General features: G+C 46.4%; 1 protein-coding gene across 1 annotated transcript in view; it reads right to left on the bottom strand.

Moving 5' to 3' along the window:
• The window catches only part of LOC141098497 (uncharacterized), a 295534-nt gene that overhangs the window by 161521 nt on the left and 121550 nt on the right, over window positions 1-12463 (bottom strand). The gene's annotated exons all lie outside the window — the stretch shown is intronic.

Genomic DNA, 12463 nt, shown 5'->3' with positions numbered 1-12463 from the left:
AAAAATTAATAGTTGCAATTCAGCAGACGGCATTCACGGAGATCACTCACCGTCCTGTGGAATGAATGATACCATCTCAGGCGTAGGGATTATCTCCACTGCTGCATCCACTTCTGGCTGCGCCGCCATGGTGGAGCTTTGGCTGCACCGCGATCTCGTGTGACCGCTGCTGCTGCGCTGCTGGGAAGAATCACGCTGGCGCTGTTGGTGTTGGCGCTGTTCTTGCATTTGCTGAGGTCCCTGCTTCGGGGACCGCCGCCGTGTCTCCTTCTGTGGTTTCCCACTCATGGTGACCGCTTTCTTTTTTCACTTCACCCCCTTTTTAACTTTAGAAGAAAATATTTTTTTTTTTTTAACTTGAATTTCCCGCCGCCGCCCCCTTCCCAGGGATCCCTGCGCTCCACCGGAAGTACCGCGGCCCGCCGGAAGTCTCGCGCATGCGCACCGCGAGATTACCCAGCGGCGCACCACGCGTCCCCCCTTAAGGGAGCCGACAGTTTCCTGCGGCCTCCCGGCGCTGCACACGTGGCTTCGGTGGCTGCCCCCGCTGTGTGCCGCAGAGGCCCGCCCGGTTCGTGGCTCTCGGTGGGCCCCCACCTCCGCCCCGGTATGGCAGGCTCTGCTATATGGCCCTCGGTGACCGCCGCCACCTGCCTGGCCCCTTATGATATCGGCTAAGCTCTCCTGTAGTGACCGCCGTCACTAACTGCAGGAGGCCTTTTTTTTTTTTTTTTTTTTCTTTTCGCTGGGATCGGCAGGCTTCCAGGATTTCTTCACTGTCTTTCCCCACTCACCCTCAGGGCCCGCCGACCCCGATGGTGGTGCTTCGGGGGGGGGGAGCCCATTCAAAGCCTCGATCCAGCCGAGGCAGGGAGCCCCGCTGCCTATTGCCAGTCTGGATCGGTCCCCGAATCCTGCGACGACTCCAGGTACGCGCTGTAGATTCCCCGTCAGGGACAGGAAACCAACTGATCTGGGAGAGAGGTACCGCCTTTTTCATCTGTAGGTTTACTGTCCCTGAGGGCAGATCCCTCTCTCCCCGTGGTGCCGTCATGGGGGAAAGAGAAATATTGTATTTTCATAATAGTTAGAGGAGAAATTGCACCAGTTTGTTGCGCAATTTCTCCTGAGTATGCCGATATCCCATATGTGGGGGAATCCTACTTTTGAGGCACAGTGCAAAGCTCAGAAGGGAAGAGGTGCCATATTGGAGTTCAGATTTTACTGGAATGGTTTGAGGGTGCCATGTCATATTGGCAGAGCCCCTGAGGTAGCAGAACAGAAAACCCCTATATGTGAACTAATTTTACAAACTACACTCCCCAATGAATTCATCTAGGGGTTCAGTGATCACATTGACATACGTGACTCAAAGAATTTTATACCACTGAGCGGTGAAGAAAGATTACATTTTTACCACTAAAATGTTGTTTTATCACCCAGTTTAATTTTTTTAAGGGCTAATAGGAATTTGCTTTACAACAAACTGAGGTCCATTTTTTCACCAATTTCCTACATGTAATCAGGAAATATTTTTCAGACACTATACAAAGCTCAGAAGGCCAGGAGCGCCAGATTTTACTGTTATGGTTTGCAGGTGCCATGAATGACTGGGAGAGCCCATGAGGTGCCAGAATAGCAGAACTCCCCATAAGTGATTTCAATTTACAAACTACACCTCTGAATGAAATCATCTAGTTGTGCAGTGATCATATTAGCACCACGGGTGTGTCACAGAATTTTAACAGCTTTGTGACCGCCAATGGTAGATAACCGTAGGCGCTTGCTGGGCTTTGTGCAGCGCCGACGTTTGCATACGGTCGGCGGATTGGTGCCCACCGGGACCCCCACGTACTTTATAACGCGGGGATTCCAGGGCACGATGCTTACTGTGACCCCCGACCTCATTGATACCTGATTGGTTCAGGTCCTGATGACGTCATCTTCACACCAGCCAATGAGAGAGAACACTGGGAAAGTTTGTTGTAGCAACGAACTTTCCCGGCGAGCTGCCTCGTAGTAATGCTGTTTCTCCTCTGATCTCCTGTCAGTGAGATCAGAGGAGAAACAGTGTGACAAGTGCTGCTGGCAACAGCTGTGCCAGTCAGCGATCTTGCCATTAGGAAGAAAAAAAAAAAAAAAAAAACACAGATGCGGCAGGTTAGGGTTAGGCTAAAGTTAGGATTAGGATTGAAGCTAAAATTAGGGTTGGAATTAGGGTTAGGGTTGTGGTTAGGGTTAGAGGTGTGTTGGGGTTAGGGTTGGAATTAGAATTGGGGGGGTTCCACTGTTTAGGCACATCAGGGGCTCTGCAAATGCAACATGACGCCTACAGACCATTCCATCAAAGTCTGCATTACAAAAAGTCACTACTTCCCTTCCAAGCCCCACTGTGTGCTCAAACAGTAGTTTTCTCCAACATATGGGATACCAGCATACTCAGGACAAATTGGACAACAACTTTTGGGGTCCAATTTCTCCTGTTACCCTTGTGAAAATAAAAAATTGGGGGCTAATGGATCATTTTTGTGGAAAAAAGTTTTTTTATTTTCACACTCACCACACATCTAGAAAAGTTCATTCAGTGGTCTAGTTTCCAAAATGGCATCATTTGTGGAGGTTTTCCACTGTCAGGCACATCAGGGTCTCTCCAAACGCGACATGGCGTCCGATCTCAATTCCAGCCAATTCTGCATTGAAAAGTCAAACGGCGCTCCTTCCCTCCCAAGCTCTGCCATACGCCCAAACAGTGGTTTATCCCCACAAATGGGGTATTGGCGTACTCAGGACAAATTGCACAACAAATTTTGTGGTTCATTTTCTCTTTTTACACTTGCCTCTGAAGTAAAAGGTTTGTGAAAAAAATTAAATGTTAATTTTTTCCTTCCACATTACATTCATTCCTGTGAAGCACCTGAAGAGTTAATAAACTTCTTGAATGTGGTTTTGAGTACCTTGAAGGGTGCAGTTTTTGAAATGGTGTCACTTTTGGGTATTTTCTGTCATACTGACCCCCCAAAATCACTTCAAATGTGAGCTGGTCCCAAAAAAATGGTTTTGTAAATTTTGCTGTAAAAATGAGAAAATCGCTGGTCAAATTTTAACCCTTAACTTTCTAATGAAAACAAATTTTGTTTCCAAAATTGTGCAGATGAAGACATGTGGGAAATGTTATTTAACTATTTTGTGTGGTATGACTCTGATTTAAAGGCATAAAAATTAAGTTTGAAAATTGAGAGATTTTCAAAATTTTCACCAAATTTCCATTTTTTTAACAAATAAACGCAATTCATATTAAAGAAATTTTACCACTATCTTGAAGTACAATATTTCACGAGAATACAATCTCAGAATCACCAGTATCCGTTGAAGTGTTCTAGAGTTATGACCTCAAAGTGACACTGGTCAGAATTGAAAAAATTGGCCCAGTCATGAAGGCAAAAACAGGCTCTGGCGCAAAATGGTTAAACCATTGGGCAATGAAGAAAAGACAGTTACAGTTGTGCTCAGAAGTTTACATACCCCGGCAGAATTTGGGTTGCTACTGATTTAAAACGAGAAAACACACTAGTCTGACAAATTGCGTGGAGAAAAAATTTTGGCATTATTCATAATCTCTGAAAAAAGGCCAAGAAAGCAAAAATTCTTCAGGGGTATGTAAACTTTTGAGCACAACTGTACTTACTGGTAACGGGATTTCTCAGAGCCCACGGCAATACCATGGAGAAAGGCAATCTGGTCTTCAGGGACAGGAAACCTACAGATAAAATGGGCAGTACCTCTCCCTCACATCAGTTGGTTTAAAAAGCATAGGACGATCTCCAGGTTATTGCAAAAAAACATTTCAACCATATCAAATCAATCAATCAAATCAAATTTATTATCGCCAAGTACATATTACATATATACAAGGAATTCTTTGTGGCAAAGAGGCAACATAATATATAACAACAGATACAACAAGTAACATCTAACAAGACAGATACAGTATATAGTCTACACATGACGATTTAATTGTTGAACAGAGAGTGGATAGAAGCTGTTCATATGGCGGTTGGTGCTGCATTTGGGGACTCTGAAGCGACGTCCTGAAGGGAGTAGTTGGAATGAGGAGTGTCCCGGGTGAGAGGGATCGGATGAAATTTTCAATGCGTGGGATCGAATACTCTTATCATAAAGATCCTGGATTTTAGGCGGGGGGGAACCTATAATTCTCTCTGCTGTTCTGAAAGTCCTTTGTAAGCGGAGTTTGTCATGCGCAGTGGCTCCCCCATACCAGACTATCAGAGAGGAACAAATCACAGATCTGATGACAGCATTAAAGAATAAGATCAGCAGATTCTTAGACAAACCATATCTTTTCAGCTGACGCAGGAAGAACATCCTCTTCCATATTACAATCCATATTACTTACAAGTAGCACTTTGTGACCTATACATAAATCAAATGCAAACAAACGAGAGCATGCTAACCCACACATGACAGGAGGGAATATAAAGGTGCTGTCCTGGGCTCTGAGAAGTCCTGTTCCCGGTAAGCAACTGTCTTTCTCCTTCCCCATGACAGCACCATGGAAAGAATTGCAGAGAAACACATCTTAGGGAGGGACTGCAGCCTCTAGAACCCTTCTCCCAAAGGTTAGATCAGAAGAGGCTAGGTCCAGTCGATAGTGATTTTAAAAGGTTGAAGGTGACAGTCAAGTATCAGCCTTAAAGATCTGTTCTTTGGATACCTCTGCCTTTTCCACCCAGGAGGTTGCTGCTGCTCTCGTAGAATGAGCTCTCAAACCCTTCGGGGCAATATTCCCATTAGCAGAGTAGGCCATCGAGATTGCATCTCTTAGGGTCCTGTTACATTTAGCGATGCACCAGCGATCCAGACAACGATACGACCAGGTCAGGATCGCTGGTGCATTGCTAAATGGTCGCTAGTGAGCTGCCAAACAGGCAGATCTCACCAGCGACGCAGCAACAATCCATTGATGCTCGGCTGTCGCTCCTCCGTCACACGGCAGCGATGATGACTTCCGACTGCGTCCATGCGATGCTAGTCGATCCCAGCGGGACACCAACGAAGGAAAAATGGCACAAGACGTTCAAGCGCGATAAGCGATATCCAGCGGGGGAGCGGTCGGAGGTAAGTGTCACATGTAGCGAGATCGCTAGCAATACCGCTGTTGCGTCACAAAATCTGTGACGCTTTAGCGATATCGCTATGTGTAAAGCCCCCTTTATCCATCTTGCCAAGGTACTAGTTTAGGCCTTGAGTCCTTTCCTATTCCCCTGAAAACACACAGAGACCTATCCTTCCTACACCCCTGGGTGGACGTTAGGTACTGGACTAAACACCTCTTTACATCTAAAGTATGGAAATTCTCCTCCCTTGCATTTTTGGAGTTGGAGCAAAAGGAAGTAAGGACTACCTCTTGGGACCTATATGTGCGAGATGCTACCTAGGGCAAGTAAGCAGGATCAGGTTTCAGAATGACAGTCCTCTAAAATTTGAGTGAAGGGGGGCCCTGAATGAAGTGAAGACAGGGTGAGTGAAGACAGGGCCTGAATGTCGCTCACCGTACGAGCTGATGTCAATGCCACTAGAATGACTTTTAAGGGACAGAATCCTGAATGAAGCGTAATCTAGAGGTTCAAAGAGGGACCCATTAGAGCAGATAAAACCAAGTTTAAATCCCTTGGTGGTAATTTCTGATTGGGAACGGGCCTATATCTTACAGAGGCTCTAATGAACCTAGCCACTCAAGGATTGCCTCCCATGTCATGATTATACAGGGCTCCTAACTTGGCCACCTGGACCTACAAGGTGCTAGAGGCGAAGCTTTGCTCCAATTCCTTCTGTAAAATTTCCAGGATTGCTTTAATGGGAACCCCATCTTGGACTCTAACCCATGAGATGGATAGGAATTTTTCCAAGTTTTCCCGTAGGCATTTGTAGTGACAGTGACAAGTTGCCTACTTTGGAGTAGGGTAGAAACTAAATTTGAGGAGAAACCTCTATCCCTCAGAAGCAAGCTTTCAAATTCCACGCTGTTAAGTGTAAATTCACTGACTGAAAATGAAATACCGGTCCCTGGGAGAGAAGATCCGGAACGTCAGGTAATACCCACGGGACATCATCCTCAGCCAAGAAAACCAGGTTCTTTTCGGCCAGACAGGGGTTATCAAGATTATTATTAGGACCGCCGGGATCAGGTTGACCGGGAGGGGGGGGGGGGGGGGTTGGGTTTAAAGGCATAGGCCAGGGACTGATTCCATGGAATCATGAAGGCATCTAGAGCACGAGGGTTCCCCCTGGGCTGGCAAAAAGGATCTATGACCGGAAGACCCCAAATGTCTACAGACTGGTTGAAAATGGATCTTTTAAGAAATCATTCACTCTGTTTCAACGGAGTGCAACTCAAGAAGTCTGCTTTGTAATTCTCTACTACCCGTATGTGGAGCTCTGTCAAAGAATGGAGATTGCTCTATGCCACCCGGAAAATCTGAGTTATAACCCATCAAGGGATGTGACCTGGTTCCCCCTTGATGTTTCAGATAGGCCACCACTACCTGGTGGTCAGAAAAACCCATACATGCTGACCCTGAAGGAAATCTAAGAACTATCAGAGCGTGACAGACTGCCCATAAAGGTACTGTCACACTTAGCGATGCACCAGCGATCCCGACCAGCAATATGACGCGGTCAGGATCGCTGGTGCATCGCTAAGTGGTCGCTAGTGAGCTGCCACACAGGCAGATCTCACTAGCGACATCGCTGGGGACGGGGGTCGCTACTTACCTGTCACACCAGGCGATCCTGCGTCCTCCCGCCCGGCTCCACGCGTCGCTCGTCTCCACAGCAGGAAGCGCCACAGGAAGCTGACGATGAGAAACAGTCCAGCCTGTTCTCGCGCGATCAGCGATAACCAGCGGGGGAGCGGGTTGTAGGTAAGTATCAGACACAGCGATATCGCTACCAATATCGCTATAACGTCACAAGTTATAGCGATATTGCTAGCGATATCTCTTAGTGTGACATGCCCTTTACTCTTTCCTGTTAGATAAAACTGATCTCTGTTGACCCATCCAAAGTCCCTGAGCAACTTTGTCTAGATGAGCCACCCATCCTGTGGGACTTGCATCTGTGGTGACGACTCGAGGAACTGCAGTAACCCAAGGAAACCCTTTGGTCAGATTCGCTATTTTTCCCCACCAACCCAGGGAACGAAGTTTTTGAAGACAGTCATTATATATTTATCCTTCTAACCAACCTTTTAGGGATACCCGATTTTTTAAGACATCCCACTGGAGCTGCCTGGTGTGTATTCTGGCCCATTGAACTGCTGTTATACAGGAGGTTAGGGAACCTAACAGGGACGAAGCCTTCGTCAAAGTCATAGGTGGGTAATCTCATGCCCTTCATACCAGTCCCACAATTTTTCCCTTTTTGTCTACCAGGAGTCGACATTCCCGACTCTGGGAGTTTAATACGAGCCCTAGAAACTCCTGTACAATTTCTGGTTTGATTTTTTTCAAATTTAAGACACAGCCTAAATACACTATACAGGTCATTACCCACTTGAGTCTCTGCAATGTTGGACTGAGTTGCCAATCACTAGGAAGTTGTCCAGAAATGGGACAATCAAGATGTCTTGTTCGGGGGGCGTGGCCTAACAGCTCTGGAGACAAGACGTGTCTGGCAAGAGCTCCTGCTAAACTTGATATAAAACAAGAGAAAAACAAGCTCCAAGCCAACAGCAAAGACACTGATGTGAGCGGGTCACCTCCAGCACCCTCTGGAACAACTAACAGGAAGAAGAAAAAAAAAAAAAAAAAAAAAAAAAAAAAAAGAGACTTTCCTATCATCCTGAGCAGTGAGGTCAGGCGACCTGTGAAGGCCCAGACGGGAAGGCCCGGAAACCATCTATAGACTGGGAGATCGGGAGTGGGAGCAGCCTGTTCTGCAGAGGTACCGGGTCCCCTCCCTTCCACACCCGGGCTCACAGGATAGATTCCCTGCCACCCGTTGCCCCCTCCTGCATCGGCGCCTCACACGTGCATTCAGTGCACAGAGGGACTTGCTTGGTGTGACGCAGGCATCTCTCCCTTCCTCCCTCTCGTCCATGCGGGGGTAGAGCTCTGGTCGGCTGAAACCGGGCGGCGGGCGCCCGCTGCTGCATGACTGCAGACTCTTCTCTGGTGTCTGATCCGTGGGACATCGGGGACGGAGAAGCCGGATTTGGAGAGGAGGCGGGAAAGTTTTCGCCCTTTTAGGCCTGAGTGAGCTCCATATTGGCTGGGGCGCAGTGGTGCTGGGAGCGGGGACCAAAGCTGAAGGGAGCTGCTGACAGGTCCGGCGGACACAGCTGCGATTGTGACCCCCCAGAGCTGAGGGGGATTCATCTGCTCACATCCCCCCCTCCAACTATAACACCAGCTTAGTGACCACAAAGGGGAACCTGGGAAAGTTGCCAGATTAACTAATGCCCTGCTGACACTACATAGGGGGAGTCAGTGGAGAACATTGAGAAGGTGGATTATCTGTTCCCCCTGTCCCAAACGAATTGGATCTGAGTAAATGAGGATTGGGCGACATCTAGCGTTCATCTTCGGGATATACTGTGCCCGACTCCCAATACTGATTTACCTGCAAGAACTCTCCAGGCTCTCTTTTCAGAATCAACAGCAGGCAACACAGAGCAGTGGCAAACTCCAGGACAATCATATACCAAGCTGAACTAGTAAAGGCGCTATTAAATAATCCTGTGGATTGATACACAAGAGCACAATTTTCTTATATGATATCAAGAACTGACATGCTCTTCTAACCTCACAGCTTGTCGGCAGAGGGAAAATTACAATATCTTGACATATATTAGCTCTCAGAGCCCAACAGCAAAAACCATGGGAAAAACCACGGTGAAAACCATGAAAAGCTCCGCTAGAGTCACAAAATCTTTAACGCAGGCAGACGTGGACAAATTTCTGAATAAACAAGCCTTTTTCCTGGATACCATTAAATCTCCAAGGCAAATTGACTCTCAACTGGAAGAGGACTCAAACAGATCTTGAGTGACTCAAATAGAGGGGGAACCATGAAAGACACCCTAGTGACCCGCTCATTCATTAAAAGATTCCTCTCAAAAGCTTTGGAACCCATAGGAAGGGAGCTGGCTGAGATAAAACAGGACATGTCACAACAAGGCCATAGACTTGAAGCGGTGGAAAGTTATCAGACAACCTCGACACAACACACCAATACTCTATACGATTGCCTGAGCGAACATGAAAACCAGATACATACGATTCAAACTACGTTAGAAGACCTCGAAAATCGTGAATGAAGAAACAATATTCGCATAAAGGGGCTCCCGGAATCAGTGGCTTTCGAGGCATTAACTAAAGCTTCAGAGATCTTCACTAATCTGCTACTGGACGATGATCCTAATAGTCCATGAGCCAAGAGCCAATTTTGACGATATCGGTACCACCCGGAGTGACTAATTCTCTTTGGTGTTATTAGGTAGATGCATGTCTGTAGTTTATGTTTTGATATGATAGCCCTTGCACATCAGTAGCTTAACCCCTTCAGGCCTATTTGTACCCAAATGCCTAGGCCATTTTTTGTAAATCTGACCCGTCACTTCATGCGGTAATAACTTTGGGACGCTATCACCTACCCACGCCATTCTGAGATTGTTTTCTCGTGACATATTGTACTTCATGGTAGTGCTAATTGTGAGTCAATAGATTTTACCTTTCTGCATAAAAAATTACAAAATACACGAAAATTTGGGAAAAATTCGCTATTTTTGAACTTTGAAATTCTCTACTTTTTACAAAAATGCTGATACCCCCCATAACAGTTATTAGTTTACATTCTCCACATGTCTACTTCACATTGGCATCATTTTGGAAATTAAATTTTATATTTTTCGGATGTGATAAGGCTCATAGTTTTATACGCAATTTTTAAAGTTTACGACTAAATTTCCAAAACCCATTTTTCCAAGGACCAAGTCAGTTCGGACGTCACTTTATGGGTCTTGTATAACAGAACCCACCCATACATTACCCCATTTTGCAAACTACACCCCTCAAGGTGTCCAAAACGGATTTTCAAAACTTTGTTAACCCCTTAGGTGTTGCACAGGAATTCAAGCAAAATGACAGTGAAATATCAAAATTTCAATTTTTTGGCAGATATTCCATTGTAATCCAATTTTACCTGCAACCCAGCAAGGGTTAACAGCAAACCCAAAATTGGTTACCCCAATTCCGCAGTTTATAGAAACACCCCACATGTACACGTAAACTAAATTATGGGCGCGCAAGAGGGCTCAGCACAGAAGGAGAGCAAGGCGGTTTTTGGGATAATAGATTACACTGGAAGAAATCCAGTGGGCCATGTCGTATTGGAGAGACCCTGAGGTACCCCCAGAGTGGAAACCCCCAAAAGGTTACTGCATTTTGGAAACTACACCCCCTAAGGAATGTTTTAGGGGGTATAGTAACCACTTTGACCCAACAAGCGCTCCATTGGAGTTTCATGCACTTGGTTGAGGAAATTGAAAAGTACGTTTTTTACCGAAAAATGTTGCTTTAGGCCCACATTTTTCATTTTGAAAAGGGGGACCAGGAAAAAGTACACCCCACTTTTTATTCCCCATTGTCTCCCGAACACGGCAATACCACAAGTGTTGTCTAAAACCACAGTATTGGCACACGGCAGGCTTCGTAAGCGAAGCTGCGGCAAAATTCACAGTAAGAAATCTATGGGGCCATGTCACATTTGGAGACACCCTGAGGTCCCGCACAGTGGAAACCCCAAAAAAGTGACCCCATTTTTGAAACTACACCCCCTAAGGAATGTTTTAGGAGGTACAGTAACCACTTTGCTCCGGGAACCGGCTCCCGACCCGCGGCGATCGCCCGGCATATGATCCGGGTACGATTCGCCGTACCGCTACGGCGGCCGGCGGGAAGGGGTTAATGGTATTTTTCACCTTTTGAATAGATCCTACCTATATTTCCAAAAAATAATGATTAAAGGTCGATTTAGGGGAAATGCCAAAATGTCAATACAATGCATGTAGTATTTGTAACAAAATGTAATCCAAGTTATGTAAATACACACTGAACATGTCATGGGCTTGTCCTTACTAATGTGTGTGTGTAGGTGTGTGTGTGTGTGTGTGTGTAGGTGTGTGTGTGTAGGTGTGTGTGTAGGTGTGTGTGTGTGTAGGTGTGTGTAGGTGTGTGTGTGTGTGTAGGTGTGTGTGTGTGTGTAGGTGTGTGTGTGTGTGTAGGTGTGTGTGTGTGTGTAGGTGTGTGTGTGTGTGTAGGTGTGTGTGTGTGTGTAGGTGTGTGTGTGTGTGTAGGTGTGTGTGGGTGTAGGTGTGTGTGGGTGTAGATGTGTGTGGGTGTAGATGTGTGTGGGTGTAGATGTGTGTGGGTGTAGATGTGTGTGGGTGTAGATGTGTGTGGGTGTAGATGTGTGTGGGTGTAGATGTGTGTGGGTGTAGATGTGTGTGGGTGTAGATGTGTGTGGGTGTAGATGTGTGTGGGTGTAGATGTGTGTGGGTGTAGATGTGTGTGGGTGTAGATGTGTGTGGGTGTAGATGTGTGTGGGTGTAGATGTGTGTGGGTGTAGATGTGTGTGGGTGTAGATGTGTGTGGGTGTAGATGTGTGTGGGTGTAGATGTGTGTGGGTGTAGATGTGTGTGGGTGTAGATGTGTGTGGGTGTAGATGTGTGTGTGTAGGTGTGTGTGTGTGTAGGTGTGTGTGTGTGTAGGTGTGTGTGTGTGTAGGTGTGTGTGTGTGTGTAGGTGTGTGTGTGTGTGTAGGTGTGTGTGTAGGTGTGTGTGTAGGTGTGTGTGTAGGTGTGTGTGTAGGTGTGTGTAGGTGTGTGTGTGTGTATATATATATTGCTCTAGGTGTGCTGAACGCTTATGGAGGAAAACACGCACACCAGAAGACTTCATACACTTCAAATTTATGTTAAGGACATATAACTCTGCCCTTCACCTCGCCAAACAGACCTACTTCACCACCCTGATCTCCTCACTATCCAACAACCCCAAGAAACTTTTTGACACCTTTCACTCCCTCCTCAGGCCAAAAGCACAAGCCCCTATCTCAGACATTTGCGCTGATGACCTGGCCTCCCACTTTATAGAGAAAATAGACAATATCCGTCAGGAAATCCGCTCCCAATCACCAAGTTCAGTGACTCCCATCCCTCCCTGCATTTCCCCTGGCTCACTCTCCACATTTGCTCCCATCACAAAAGAAGAAGTCTCCAGGCTCCTCTCCTCTTCTCGTCCGACTACATGCACAACCGACCCCATTTCCTCACATCTCCTCCAGTCTCTCTCCCCAGTCACAACTCACCTAACTACAATCTTTAATCTATCCCTCTCCTCTGGCATTTTCCGCTCCCCCTTCAAACACTATCATTACTCCATTA

The sequence above is a fragment of the Dendrobates tinctorius genome, unplaced genomic scaffold, assembly GCF_039654945.1.
Source record: "Dendrobates tinctorius isolate UK_male_01 unplaced genomic scaffold, ASM3965494v1 ptg000092l, whole genome shotgun sequence".
In the NCBI taxonomy this organism is placed as follows: Eukaryota; Metazoa; Chordata; class Amphibia; order Anura; family Dendrobatidae; genus Dendrobates; species Dendrobates tinctorius.
This window is presented reverse-complemented; position numbering and strand designations above follow the sequence as displayed.